A 13,826-nucleotide genomic window follows, 5' to 3' on the forward strand; every position below is an offset into this window, starting at 1 on the left:
GGCTCAGTCGGTTAAGCTCCACTCTTGGTTTTGGCTCAGGTCATGATCTCAGGGTCTTGGGACTGAGCCCTGAGTCAAACACCATGCTCAGCATGGAGTCTGCTTGTCTCTTTCCCTCTTCTCTCTCTCTCTCTCATAAATTAAAAAAAAAAAAATCTTAAAAAAATAATAAGTAAATAGTCTTTTTTAAAAAAAGTAAATAAATAGGGCAGCCTGGGTGGCTCAGCAGTTTAGCGCTGCCTTTAGCCCAGGGCATAATCCTGGAGACCGGGGATCAAGTCCCACATCGGGCTCCCTGCAGGGAGCCTACTTCTCCCTCTGACTGTGTCTCTGCCTCTCTCTCTCTGTCTCTCATGAATAAATAAAATATTTTTTTAAAAAGTAAATAAATAAATATGCAATACAATATAATTGACTATGGGCACCATCCTTGGATAAATAGATTGGTCAAAGACTCTGAAGAGGGTGTTTGTAAGACTGATCTCAATAAGGAATAGGAACCCACAAATGTAAAATAGAGTCAATCATGTGTATTGGGGGGTAGTGTCTGTGCTCCCTGGGAGAATGGATAGGGCAAGCGGCCTGGTGGACAGTGCTCTGGTCTAGGAGTTGGAAACTTGGATTCAAATGTGATATTTATCTGCTGCACAACCTTGGAAAAATCTCTTCCTCTCTGGACCTCCTCTGCAGGGTTGGAGTGGATAATAGTATCCTACCTTCTCACCACCAAAGACACCTTCTGTTATCTATTCCCCCCACTTGTGCCATGGACGTCATGCTTTGAAAAATGTTTCTAACTGAGTGGACCACATGTAAGTAATGATTAATTTGTTTCCTCATTTTTTGTTAATGGAAGATGTATGGTGCAGACTCAGATCTGTAGCAGATAGCAAGCGGTGCCACCCCGGCTTGATGGAATTCCGGGGAAAAAAAGCAGAGGCTCTTTATGGCTGAGTTACTTGATGGCAGCTTCATGTCAGGGAAATGTTCAAAGCCTGGTGCACCTGATAAATTATAGTGAATAGCCTGAGAACCCCCATTCCAGCCGTCGTGCAGCCCTGCGCCCAGGAACCACTGATGATGAAAGGCAATCACTAACTTTCCTTCCAGCTCCCATAAGCTCTCCCTCCCCGTGGGGAGGTCACCTTCTCAGGGTGACCTCAACCCCCAATGCCCCACTCTGTGTCCACAGCTAGACAAGTCCTCAGGGGCCCAGGGCTCACGTTGCTCCAGGGACTCTTTGGAAGGTGCTGATGGAACCTGAATCTGTGGAGCATTGTGATAACTGCCCGCTGCAGGTCCAGGCAGTCCCCTGCGGAGAGAATCCAGTGCTCTCTTCAGAAACAAGACTTGCCACTTCCTTCAGAGACTGACTCCTCCTCCACTCCTGGCTGCTCAGAGCTCGGGCTCTGGGACCTCACTCTGTTTTGTGCAGCCCTAAGAGCTCTCTACTTGCCAGCCCTGTCCTCATTTCTGTTCATGACCCAAGGATGAGATGAAGCCTGCTTGAGGACAGGAATTGTGCTTGCTGATGGGGTATAGCACCACACCCGCAAGAAATCAGAATCTGTCCAGGGCTGGGGACTGGCAGGGATTTGGGAGGGGTAGCACTTGATCCAAGAGAGCTTCTTGGCAAAGATGTAATGTGGAAGGAGGAGGGGGCAAAGCTATATGGGATCAGGTATTGTGGGGGGTCATTTGGCTCCAACAGTCTCCATGCAGTATTCTGAGTAGGAGGGTACATGGGGCACCCAAGGACTCACTCCTACAGGAATGAAGTAACCAGAACTGCTCTAGGGGGCAGTGGCAGTGGTGGTCCTGGTGAGAGCAGCATGGCTTGGAGGCTAGGGCAGCAGTTTCAGAATTCAGCTCACCTTGGTTTGAACCTCGGGATGGTTGTTATTGCCTCGAAGATGGCCCAGAATTCAACCTTGAACAAGCCGTTTCTGGAGGGCTGGGAGGTGCGAAGGCCAGCATCGCCCAGGGAGCTTTCTCAGTGTGTGTGTGCCACCCCTCCCCACTCTCACCCATACATAATTCAGACAATATGACCTCCAAGGAGGTTGACCGTTGCATTGTGAAAAGCCTTCCAGGTAATTCTGATCCGTCCCTGACACTTTGTCTTTCTCCCCCAGAACAACTGGTCCAGGAAGGCCATTGGAAAAGGAACAAGACACTAACTACTCCTTTGGGTTTTGTTTTGTTTTGTTTTTTTAAGATTTATTTATTTATTCGTGAGAGACACAGAGAGAAGCAGCCACAGGCAGAGGGAGAAGCAGGCTCGATGCGGGACTCGATCCCGGATCCCAGGATCATGACCTGAGCTGAAGGTAGACGCTCAACCGCTGAGCCACCCAGGCGTCCCCTAACTATTCCTTTGAACTCATTAGGCCACCAGTAGCTCAGTCCAGCCCAATTCAACCAGCTAGTATATTCATTCAAGGCATTTTTATTTTTATGGAGCTTCTACACTGGACAAGACCCTAGGTCCGGGGTTAGAGACCCAGGACCCATCCATGGTGGGGAAGGCAGGCGAGAGCAGACATCACAGTGGTGTGACAGCTTGTGATAAGGAAAGCCTGGAATGCTCTAGGAACACCTAGGAGGGGCCATGTCAGATCATTAGAAAAGGCTTCTTGGGGAAAGAAGAGGATCCAGCCAGGAGAGTGGAGGAGGCCTTTCAGGAGGAAGCTGCTGTGCACGGCCTGGAGGCGAGAACAGAGACGGTTCAGGGAAGTGCGAGTAGTCCCAAGCTCAGCCTGTGTGCTGTGAGAGCATTCTGGGGGGACTAAAGGGTGGAGTTTATCCTGTGGGAGGAGGGGGTGCGGGCAGGGAAGGGATCGGAGGGAGACTGCAGGGCCAGGGTCACTCTGGGGAATAGCTGGGCCTGGAAAGAGGTCTCTGGGGTCAGGCGTGGAAACACTGGCTGTTTGGGGAATCAGAACAAAAGAGGCTGAAGGCCTGAGTGAAGAGTGTCTGTGGGGCCAGAGAAGAGGGGCTGGGTTCCTCAGAAACACAACTCCAGCTGTGGCTAGGCCCACCTCCGCCAGGCAGCAGGTGCCTTCAGAGGGGGTTGTTCTGGAGGTTCGTGTCCAGCCTTCACCATCCGTGTCACCCAGCTTTTCCCTGCCTTTTCCTGCCCCTGCTTCTCTTCCTCTCTCCCTCCCCAGTCTTCCCAGTTCCTCAGCTTTGTCCTTAAACCTCCCCTCCACCTGCTGGAAGCCCGGTTCTCCTCCTGTGTGGGGACAGTCCACCTCCGTTCTGTTCATTGACCTTCTCAAACCCAAAGGCCTCCCTACGTCCACCTCGGTCAGTGCCTCCCACAGCCACAGCCTGGAGCTTGCCTCTCCTAAAATGCCTGCACTTCTCAAAGCTTCGATGGAACACGTCCCTCTGTGCTTCTGATTCTCACTCCCTCGCCCCTGCCTCCTGTCCTGGAGCCCTGCTCCCCTGGACCTCCACCTTGCCCCCCCTCCACCTCCTCCCCTCCCTCCAGGACCCTCTGGGCTCAGCCTCCCCTGCCCAGCTGCCCATTGTGCCCACCTGGCACCTGCTGGGCCGATGAGCTGCCTTCCTGGCTTCATGCCTTGGGCCGCCTCATCCAGCTGGACAGCAGCAGGCAGGTGGAGCTCCCGGCCTGTCACCTCTTCAAGCCGTCCCAGAAGCACCTCAACATCAGAACCCATCTCATCGCTGGTCTCCCAACCTGCTCCTCCTCCGGGGCTCCCCGTCTTGGTAAGGGGCAGCAGGGCTCAAGTACTCTGTGCAGGGTGTCTTGTCACTCTGTCTTCTTCCCACTCTCGACCCCACCATCTCACCAAGGCCCCCGGAGGCTCCCCTCTAATGTGCCCAGAACCCATCATCATGCTCTGGTGGGTACCCAGCACTTACCCTGCAAGTTCCTGGTTTATTCTTTCACACATTCGTTCAACAAGAGTTTCTTGGAAAGCCCCTCCTGGGCAGCACCGACTGACTTGTGTTCACGAGTCCAACTCCGACAGATGCCCCACGTGCCACCTGACTTCCCTCGTCCTAACACCAGTGATCGACCTGAACTCCACCCTTGTTGACCAACCCTGTCTTACTTCCTAAGCTGCCCAGGAGTTCGGCTGCTCCTCCTCGTTGCCATATCTGGGTTCTGCTGGCCTCATCCTGACTCTCAGTGGCAATCGGATGAGTTGTGGTGGCCATGAAGGCTATGAAGGTGGCTATGATGGCTCGATTACTGCAGTGGCAGTCGTGGAGAAACCATGTGAGATGGGGCTGCTGGGGGAAGTGACTCGATCAAAATCCCCTTAGGGATGTTTATTAATTTATGCCCTCCATAAACATTTATTGAGGATCTACAAGGCACCAGGCACTGAGCTAAGCCCTAGGGACACATCAGGGAGCTAAAAATACACAGGCCAGAAGCTTACAGCATAGTGGGGGGAGACATTCATCATATAAATGTCATAATTATGACCAAGACAAGTGCTCCACCAGGATGGCCCATGGTGGCCAAGCATGTAAGAGGAGGCTTGAGGCTTTCTGAAGAAATCACGGTTACACTGAGACCTAAAGGACAGACTAAAAGAAGACAGGAGGGATGAACATCCCAGGTGGTGGGAGCAGCATGTGCAAAGGCCCTGGGGGGAAGTAGAGGCAACACACTGGCCAGAAGTCCCACACAGCACGTGCTTTTGTTTTTCAGCTGTAAAACAGCATAACACAAATTTCACCATTTCATCCACCTCAAAATGTGCAACTCAGGAGTGTTGAGTAAATTCACAGTGTTGTGTAACCGCCACGACTATCCAGTTTCAGAATATTTCATTAACCCCAGAAGGAAACCCTACACTCATTAAGCAGCCACTCCCCTGCCCCCTCTTCCCCCCCATCCCCGCCACCCTGGGGCCCCTGGCAACCACTCATCTGCTGTGTGTCTCTGTGGATTTGCCTATTCTGGACATTTCTTATCAGTGGACTCACCAGTCTGTGGCCTTTTGTGTCTCCAAACAGCCAGTGATTCCCCAAACAGCCAGTGTTTCCACCCCTGACCCCAGAGACCTCTTTCTAGGCCCAGCTTTTGTGTCTGGCTTCTCTCCCTCGGCAATAATCTAAAAGTTTCATCCACATTGGAGCATGTATTGGTACTTTTTTCCTTTTTATGGCTGAATCGTATTCCATTGTGTAAACAGACTGCATTTTGTTTATCCACTCATCTGGACATCTGGGCTGTTCCCACCTTTGGGCTACTGTGAATGGAGTTACTATGGACATGTGCGCACAAGTTCTTGTTTGAAGACCTGATTTCGTCTCTTTTGGCTACACACCTAAGGAGTGGAGCTGCGGGGTCACGAGATGACTGTTTACCTTTCGGAGGAACAGCACACCCTGCTCATTGCACCCATTTGACGTGACTTAAGTTTGAGCTGTGGCAGTCAGACCGGGGCCAAGGTGACATCGGAGAGTAAACACGGTTATTTTTGGATATTTTCGGTTTCTTCTCATCTCCTGTCATTCGGGATGTGTAAAGCGGAGGAGAACAGGCTGAGAGGGGCCATCTGATAAACTGCCCCTCGGATGGAGAAACTGGCCCGTGGAGCTGGCCCTGCCAGGGATCTTTGTCAGTTTTGTTCCTTGACGTATCTCAACCCTAAAACAGTGGTTGGCACACAGCTGATGCTCAGTAACTATTTGCCGCATGAATAAAGAAGCACAATGAACTGTTTCAAGTGCTCTAAAATCCCAAGAAAATGGACATTCGTCAGCTAGAACCAGAGAGAATGGACCAACATTGCAGCCAGAAGGTGGGTAGTTAGGTAAGGAAAGGACTTCCCAGAGCCATGGGCCCTCCGCCCCCCCCCCCCGGGGAAGTGAGCACTCACCACGTGCAGGCACTTTTACATCTGTTTACCTGGACGCACTAGGAGGGCCTGTGTGGCTCTGGATCGGTAGCCAGGAAGCCTAAGAGGTGGAACGGGGATCCCCCCCTCCCCCAGGCTGCTGGACCTCCAGGCCTTGCTCCCCTGGTGAGGACAGCAGTCCCTCCCTCCCAAGGCCAAGGCTCAGCTTGGGGTGTGGTCAGCCGGGGGTAGGGGGTTGGGGGGTGGAGACTCCCCTGGGGCCCTCAGAGGTGCTGTAGGGAGTCCTCAGTTCTCCCTTCCCCCAGCAGAGGCCGGAGGGAGGAGGGAAGGATGGCAGCAGAGCGTGAAAATCGGAGGGTAATATTGAATTGCAGCAAAATGAGCAGAGGATTAGGTGCCCCACCTGGACCCAGCCCCGGAGAATACCAAGGCCTGGGCTGGCTCTCGTGAGAAGCTGGCAGGCCCGGTACCAGGCGGAAATGTGGTTGGATGAACAGGGGTCACAAGGCGGTGGCTGAGGCCACGGGCAGGAAGACATAGTCGTTTGGGCTAAGGTCTTCTCTCCCGGGCACCCCCCCTACCTGTCCAGGCGGGGAGTCCCACATTCACTGAGCTCCTCTTAGATTCTGGGGGCAGAACTGGGGGGATCAGAGCCAGGCTGGGATGCTGCCCCAGGACCCTGCCTTTAGGGACTGTAGGGGGCAGGGGGAGAGGAACACACAAAAGCCCAGGATTCTGGGAGTGAGGTACAGGAGGCTGCCTTGACTAAGTAAGGCTTCCTGGAGGAGGGTGAAGGGTGTGGGGCTGGGTCGGGATTCAGGAAGACATCAGTTTGAATTATGACTTGGCTACTTCCTAGCTACTTTGACCTTGGGGAAGCAGTTCATTCCACACACATTCTTTTGAGGGTCCACTCGAGCATGCCAATCACAGGCTAAGCGTTGAGACTACGAAGGTGAATCCGATACAGTTCCTGTCCTCAGAGCTCAGCAACTGGGCCAGGACAGCATGATCTGTGCCGTCCTGGAGGTGAGCAGGGGGCTCTGGGGCAGGGGGCAGAGGAGGTGGTAGCCAGCCTAATGTCCTTGGGCCTCCCTTACCCCGATCCTTGAAATGGGGTTGGCACCCACTTTACCACATAGCTGAGGTGACCGGCTGAGAGGAGTGTGAGCCTGGCACTCACACGGTGGACGAGCAGAGCAGGTCTCGAGGGGAGGTGTGAGGCTGACAGAGGCCGAGGCCGGGGAGGGACAAGGGGGGGTATGGCGCCAGGGTGGGGGGAGGTTGGCGCGATGGCACGGTGGGGAGGAGAGGGACCCCGCACAGGGTCTGAACGGGGCCTGCAAGTTACCCAGTCACGGGCGCCCTCGGAGCCCTCACTGGAGGCAGGTGCTGGGGAGCAGGGTGGTTTGGCTGCAGCTGCTCTGAGTGGGGAGTTAAACAGGTTTGGGTGACCTTTGCAAGCAAGGTTGTGGGGCGCTGCCTGTAACCCTTCCAGCTTGTTACCACCTCTTCTCTGGTAATGACCCCGGTGTGCCCTGGCATTTACAGCCCCCCTCTCTCCCTGCAGGGCAGGGACACCGGCTCTCCTGGCCAGCTGGCAAATACTTTCCCACTCTGCCCTCCAGCCCTGTGGGAGGAGTCCCCCAGGGTGGGTGGAAACCAAGGCACCCTTGGCTCTCTGGGGCCTCCGGCCACCGCCTCCCCCAGACGTCGTAGGGGAGGAAGCCGGGGGCTAGAAGTTCAGTCAAGGAAGGAGCAATGTGGCCTCCTGCAGCCTCCCCCTCCTGGCTGATCTCCTGGTCTCCCCCATGGGTCTCACCCATAAGGGCTCCCAGCTGCCTGCCCCGTAAGGAGGCTTCGTTAGCCTGGACTCTCCACGCTGCACAGCCAGCTGTGTTGGGCCCTTTTAGGCCTTGGTCCGACCCTCCTTCTCATACAGAAACTCCTGCTGCCCCAGCTTCCTCCGTGTTTGCTCAGCTTTATTTTTTTTGGCGGGGGGGACTCTCCCAAGCAACTGGGAACTCACCACTCCACAAGGCAGGGTTATTAGAAGGCCTTCCTGCCCCCAGCCCCTTACTCACACCTGATCCTTTTCAAATGAGGACAGACTTGTTCCTGACCCTTCCTCATCCCACCAGGGTGCAAATGCACACTCCCTCTTTCCACCCAAGCTCTGAGTTCTTTTTTTTTTTTTAATGTTTTATTTATTTACTCATGAGAGATACAGAGAGAGGCAGAGACATAGGCAGAGAGGGAGAAGCAGGCTTCCTGCAGGAACCCCGATGCAGGACTCAATCCCAGGACCCTAGCATCACGACCTGAGCCAAAGGCAAACACTCAATCAATGAGCCACCCAGGCGCCCTCAGGCTCTGAGTTCACTCCTAAATCAGGTCCCTGAAGAATGCCATGAGGCTGCAACCCCCGGGGAAGGGTGCAGGGGAGCTTGGAGGGATAAGAGCTGATGGTTTTGCTCATTTATTCACTTGATGAGCATTTATCAAGCACCTATAATATGTCAGGCCTTATGCTAAGCACTGGGGGTGCAACAGTGAGTTCACCCAGATAAGGCCCTGCTTCTGGGAGTTCACAGTCCAGGGGAGGAGCTAGACACTGAGCAGATCATTGCAAGCCTCTGAGTGATATGAACGGGCAAGGCACACCATTGGGTGGGTGGTCCTAAGAGTGCATGTTATTGGGGCTACAGGAAGCCTTCCCCAATAAGAAGGTGATTTTTGAGATAGAATCAAAAGCAGTATTTTTCAAACTGTGAGTAGCAACCCATTAGTGGGTGATGAAGTCAATTTAATAGTTGTGACCTAAATTGCTTTTTTTAGTGAAATAGGAGTTTAAAGCCTCACAGTTAGGAAATATTGTTTGGGAAATATTAGTTTTAGTTCTCTATAGCCATATCTACATCTATATTATCCATCTACATATTGACATAATGTCTATAGGTTAGGGTATCAAATGTGTGTCTTCCAGAGGGCACCTGCACCCCAATGTTCGTAGCAGCGATATCCACAATAGCCAAACTATGGAAAGAGCCCAGATGTTCACCAGCAGTTGAGTGGATAAGAAGATGTGGTATATATATACACACAATGGAATATTATTCAGTCATCAGAAAATGAATTCTTGGGATGCCTGGGTGGCTCAGCAGTGGGAATCTGCCCGGGGTCCCAGAATGGAGTCCTGCATTGGGCTCCCTGAGTGGAGCCTGCTTCTTCCTCCACCTGTGTCTCTACCTCTCTCTCTCTCTCTCTGTGTGTCTCTCATGAATCAATAAATAAAATATTAAAAAAAAAGAACAAAAGAAAGAAAAGAAAATGAAATCTTGGAATGCCTGGGTGGCTTAGCGATTGAGTGTCTGCCTTTGGCTCAGGGCGTGATCCTGGAGTCCTGGGATGGAGTCTGACATCGGGCTCCCTGCATGGAGCCTGCTTCTCCCTCTGCCTGTGTCTCTGCCTCTCTCTGTGTGTCTCTCATGAATAAATAAATAAAATCTTTTTTAAAAAATGAAATCTTGCCGTTTGCAATGACGCGGATGGAACTAGAAGGTATTATGCTAAGCGAAATAAGTCCGTCAGAGAAAGACAATTACCATATGATCTCACTCATATGTGGAATTTAAGAAACAAAACAGAGGATCATGGGGGAAGGGAGGGGAAAATAAAATAAGATAAAATCAGAGAGGGAGACAAACCATAAAAGACTCTTAGCTATGGGAAGCAAACTGAGGGTCACTGGAGGGGAGGGGTTAGGGGGACGCGGTACTGGGAGACGGGTATTAAGGAAGCACATGATGTAACGAGCGCTGGGTGTTATATAAGACTGATGAATCACTGATCTCTACCTCTGAAACTAGTAATACACTCTATGTTAATTAATTGAATTTAAATTTAAAAAAAAAAGTGTGTCTTCCTGCAGGCCTCCGTCAAAAAGGCTGGCAAGCCCCTGGCCTGGAGTTTGAGGAAGAGTTAGCCATGAGGAAATGGTGGTGACACATGTTCCTGGCAGAGGGAACAGCTTACCAGGGCCCAATGATGGGGTTGGAAGGAGGAGTGCCAAGCGCAAAGTCCTGCCTTGTCCTATGGGGCGGGGGCGGGGGGGGTCTCTGTGAGGCTAGGTAAGATTCCCACCTTCCTCATCCCCAGGGCCCACCCCATGGGAAGGAGACAGGGGGCAGGAAGCTGTCTTTGCGCCTCCCCAGGCCCTGGAGCTACAATCATCCCTGCCTCGACCCAGGCGACCCAAGCTGTGACCCTTAAGGCTGCCTGGCCTCTGAGGTCAAGGCTGGGATGATCCTACCTCCAGCGATAAGACAAGGTCAGCCAATCCATGGGGATAAAGCCTGAACGTCTGTATCAAACAGATCTGCATCTAGAGCTCATTTCCTCTACTTACCAGCCTTGGGATCTCAGGCAACGTTTACAACCTCTCTGTGCCTCAGTTTCCTCCTGGATAGCACGGGGCTAGTAAGACTGAGGAGTCTAGAGGAGGAGGAGTCTAGTCTTACTAGAGTAAGATTCCCCTCAAAAGTCCCCAAGAGTCCCTGTAAGGACTTTCGGTCCTTTCATACTTTTCAGTATGAGTATGTCCTGGGTATGGCTTGGAATATTCCTACGCTAAAAACGTATTTGTTATTTTTCTGAAATTCAAACAGACTCAGGCATTCTGTATTTTATCTGTCACCCTATGTAGAAATCCAGGGGCTCAGGAGCACCTGGGTGGCTCAGCGCTTGAGCGTCTGCCTTGGGCCCTTGGGCTTGGGTCGTGACCCTGGGATCCTGGGATCGGGTCCCACGTTGGGCTCCCTGCATGGAGCCTGCTTCTCCCTCTGCCTGTGTCTCTGCCTCTCTCTGTGTCTCTCGTGAATAAATAAAATCTTTTAAAAAAGAAAAAGAAAAAGAAATCCAGTGGCTCACACTTTGTCCCCAAACCACAGGGACACCCTGGAATACTTCTCAGGCTTCCGGAGGGGCCGGCCCCAGTCTCCCACCTCTCCCACCCTCCTGCCTGGGGCTGCCTCTTTCTTCTCTCTGTCTCAGCTCCACTTGACCGTGGGTCTGCCCTGTTCCTTTTCCCTCATTCCCTGAAGTCCCAGCCTCACAGGCTGTGGCGTGTGACCCACTTTTACTGACCTTGTGGGGAGAATGGAGGGCACTGGCAGCTCAACTCCAGCAGGAAACACACCTTGTGGCAACTGTCAGACAGCCTGGGGCCTGGATCCCAGGATCCCGTCCCTGCACTCCCACAAGGGGCATCCTCAGGGCCCAGCTCCCCACAGACACCCTCTTCCTGCTTGTGCTGTTGCAGGGTCTCAGCCCCTCCTTCAAGCCCCCAGCAGATGACACACGCATCCACGTTGTCTTGCAAAACAACAGCCCGGTGTCTGGTGGGACCTGGGAAAGGAAGAGTCCTGGAGGTAGATGAAACTGTGTTACGTTTGATTACTTAGACGAAGCCAAATGATTGCCAAGTCACGTGTGAGGCAAGAAACACGGGTGCGTGGCAAAGCCTACAGGAGTATCTGAAGACTGGAAAGAAATTCGGGACACGATAGCGGACAATGGTGTGAGAAGTGGTGCGTCACTACACTCCTGATGGCCCAGAGGGTGATGCCGGGTAGGAAAACACTGAGGATTCTGAATCAAAAAGAAATTTAGGGAAGTTGGACTCTGAATGTGAAGACATTTGGGGACTATTTTAGCCAACTTGTTTTACCTATCATTTCCTTTCTGGTACAGGCATAAGAGTGATTTTGACTTCGAAAAAAAAAAGGGATATTGAAATAAATCTGAGAAAATTCTTTCATTATGCACAAAACAAAAATTGGTCTTCATGGCTTTCTAAAATTATTTTTGGTTATGGCAAAAATACACAGAACATAAAACCTTCCTAACCATTTATAACTGCACAGTTAAGTGGTCTTAGGTACCTACACATTTTTGTGCAACCATTACCACAATCTATCGTCAAGGAAGCATTTCTCGTGGTGATTCGTGGTGCCTGATTCGTGGTGCCTCATACAATTGATGGCACCTTGGACCTCATAAGACACGGCGTAGTGGTCAGCATAGACAAAATGCAGCCCTCCCCTGGAGGAGCTCCGTTGCCCACCCAGCTCGAACCCCCTGGCTTTGACAGGTGCACCTTTTTTCTCCCTGGCTCAAAAGGAATGCACAGCACAAGTAGGACCCAGTCATGGTTGGTGCCCTCCCCTCCTCCAGTCCTGGGCCCGGACCAGAACTGAGTAAGTCTTAATCCCTCTGACTTCAGGTTCTTATCTGTAAGATCCGTAGTCTCAATGACCTCTAAGATCCTACTGTGGGGCACCTGGGTGGCTCAGTCAGTTAGGTGTCTGCTTTGGCTCAGGTCATGATCCCAGGGTCCTGGGATGGAGCCCCACATCGGGCTCCTTGCTCATCAGAGAGATTGCTTCTCCCCTTCTCCCTCTGCCTGCCGCTTCCCCTACTTGTGCTCTCTCTCTCTCTGTCAAATAAATAAATAAAATCTTTTTTAAAAAAAGATTCTATTGGGTTCTAAACTTGTGACTATGATTGAATGAGCATGTGCGCACACACACATACACACACATATTTGGGTTGGGAATTCATAGGCTGCAGAGAGAAACTGTGACACTTCTGCATTTATGGGGAGGTAAGAGATTTTCACTTGACTAGGTGAGGGCAGGTCCTGCCCAGAATCAGGGGTCAGCAGGCCACTCCCTCTCTCTGTCTCTCAAGATCATAAACATCTTGACCGAAGAGGAGAGACCAGAGGGGTGCATGGTCCAACTAAGGGCACACGAGGGGCTCTACTCTGCAGTCTCCGATCCCTCCCAGACTTTTGTTCCTAGGACTGTGACTTACCTGGGGACCTGCTGGACAGGAGGTAGAGGAGGGTCTGGAGCCAATCATCCTAACTGCCCTCTGAGCCTGACCCCGTGTTTGGGGTTTGGGTATCTGGGAGAGGGAACAGGGCCAGACGGACTAGGGAAGAGTGAGAGGAGTGGGGCCCGGGGACTCCCAGACCAAAATGTCTCTTAGATCCCAGGCCAGAGCAGCACTGACGGTGGGAGGTGGCATTGCCCATATGCTGGGCTGAGTGGGCACCGAGGCCAAAGAGTCACTTATGGATCACTGCGGCCTCCCTGAGCCTGCACAGCTCACTGCCTCACAGAAATGTCCTTCCCATGTGGCTTGGGTGGCTCTGAGCTCCAGGGGGTGCCTACAACCTGTCACAGCTTCTGGGACCCTGCCATGTGAGTTTAGGGAGACCTTTTCTCCCCCTCCAAGGAGTCAGAGTATAAATAACACTATTAACAATAGCTGATGTTAGTTGACGTATTAATAATGGTGGCTTACTGTGGGCCAGGTGTGGCTCTGAGCACTTTACATCATTTCATTTCATTCAAACCCCGATCCCTTGTAAATTGATTATTCCCTATTTACAGAGATGGACAAGAAAGGGTAAATCTCAGAGACAGAGCAGGGTGATGCTGCAATGGAAGCCCGAAGCTTCCTCAGTCAACCACAGGTTGATCCCATCACGGGGGGCCAGGGTCCCCCCGCCACTGAAGCCACCCCCTCCCTCCAGGCTATGGAAGCTGCCTTTTGGCTGGGGTTCCAGGGAGGAGGTGAAGCTTAGTAACTTATGGGTAATTGGCTGCAAGAAAGGGAGCACAGAAGAGACCTTACGCCTTGGAAAGTTCATGTCCCAAGCCAACCAGTTGTTTTCCATCCCTTTCAAGGGGGGATAATGGAAGGTTAACAACAGGAAGAGCTCCCCCATCACCAGAAGGGGTAGCATTGACATCCTGTCTCATGGTCAGTGTCGAGTGAGGTGCTGTCCCTGCCTTGACCAATACTTTGAGCTGGAGGGAGAGGGGTTTGGCATCATCCCCTTGGAGAATCCCCATTCAAGGGACCAGTGGGGGTAGGGGAGGCCCTGGGGCAGCAGCCCTGGGGGAG

At 52.2% G+C, this 13,826-nt stretch overlaps 2 long non-coding RNA genes across 2 annotated transcripts; one reads left to right on the plus strand and one right to left on the minus strand.

The window, feature by feature from the left end:
• Positions 1 to 2,245: 2,245 nt before the first annotated feature.
• On the minus strand, positions 2,246 to 4,828 carry LOC111092893. The gene is made up of 3 exons (XR_005380131.1): positions 3,892 to 4,828; positions 3,544 to 3,761; positions 2,246 to 2,705 (listed from the first exon to the last, which is right to left on the minus strand). It is a non-coding gene; the product is annotated as an uncharacterized LOC111092893 (long non-coding RNA).
• Positions 2,918 to 12,218, plus strand: LOC119866369. The gene is made up of 3 exons (XR_005380132.1): positions 2,918 to 3,735; positions 4,094 to 5,792; positions 11,170 to 12,218. It is a non-coding gene; the product is annotated as an uncharacterized LOC119866369 (long non-coding RNA).
• Positions 12,219 to 13,826: the final 1,608 nt, after the last annotated feature.

The sequence above is a fragment of the Canis lupus genome, chromosome 27 (assembly GCF_011100685.1).
Source record: "Canis lupus familiaris isolate Mischka breed German Shepherd chromosome 27, alternate assembly UU_Cfam_GSD_1.0, whole genome shotgun sequence".
NCBI lineage: Eukaryota > Metazoa > Chordata > Mammalia > Carnivora > Canidae > Canis > Canis lupus.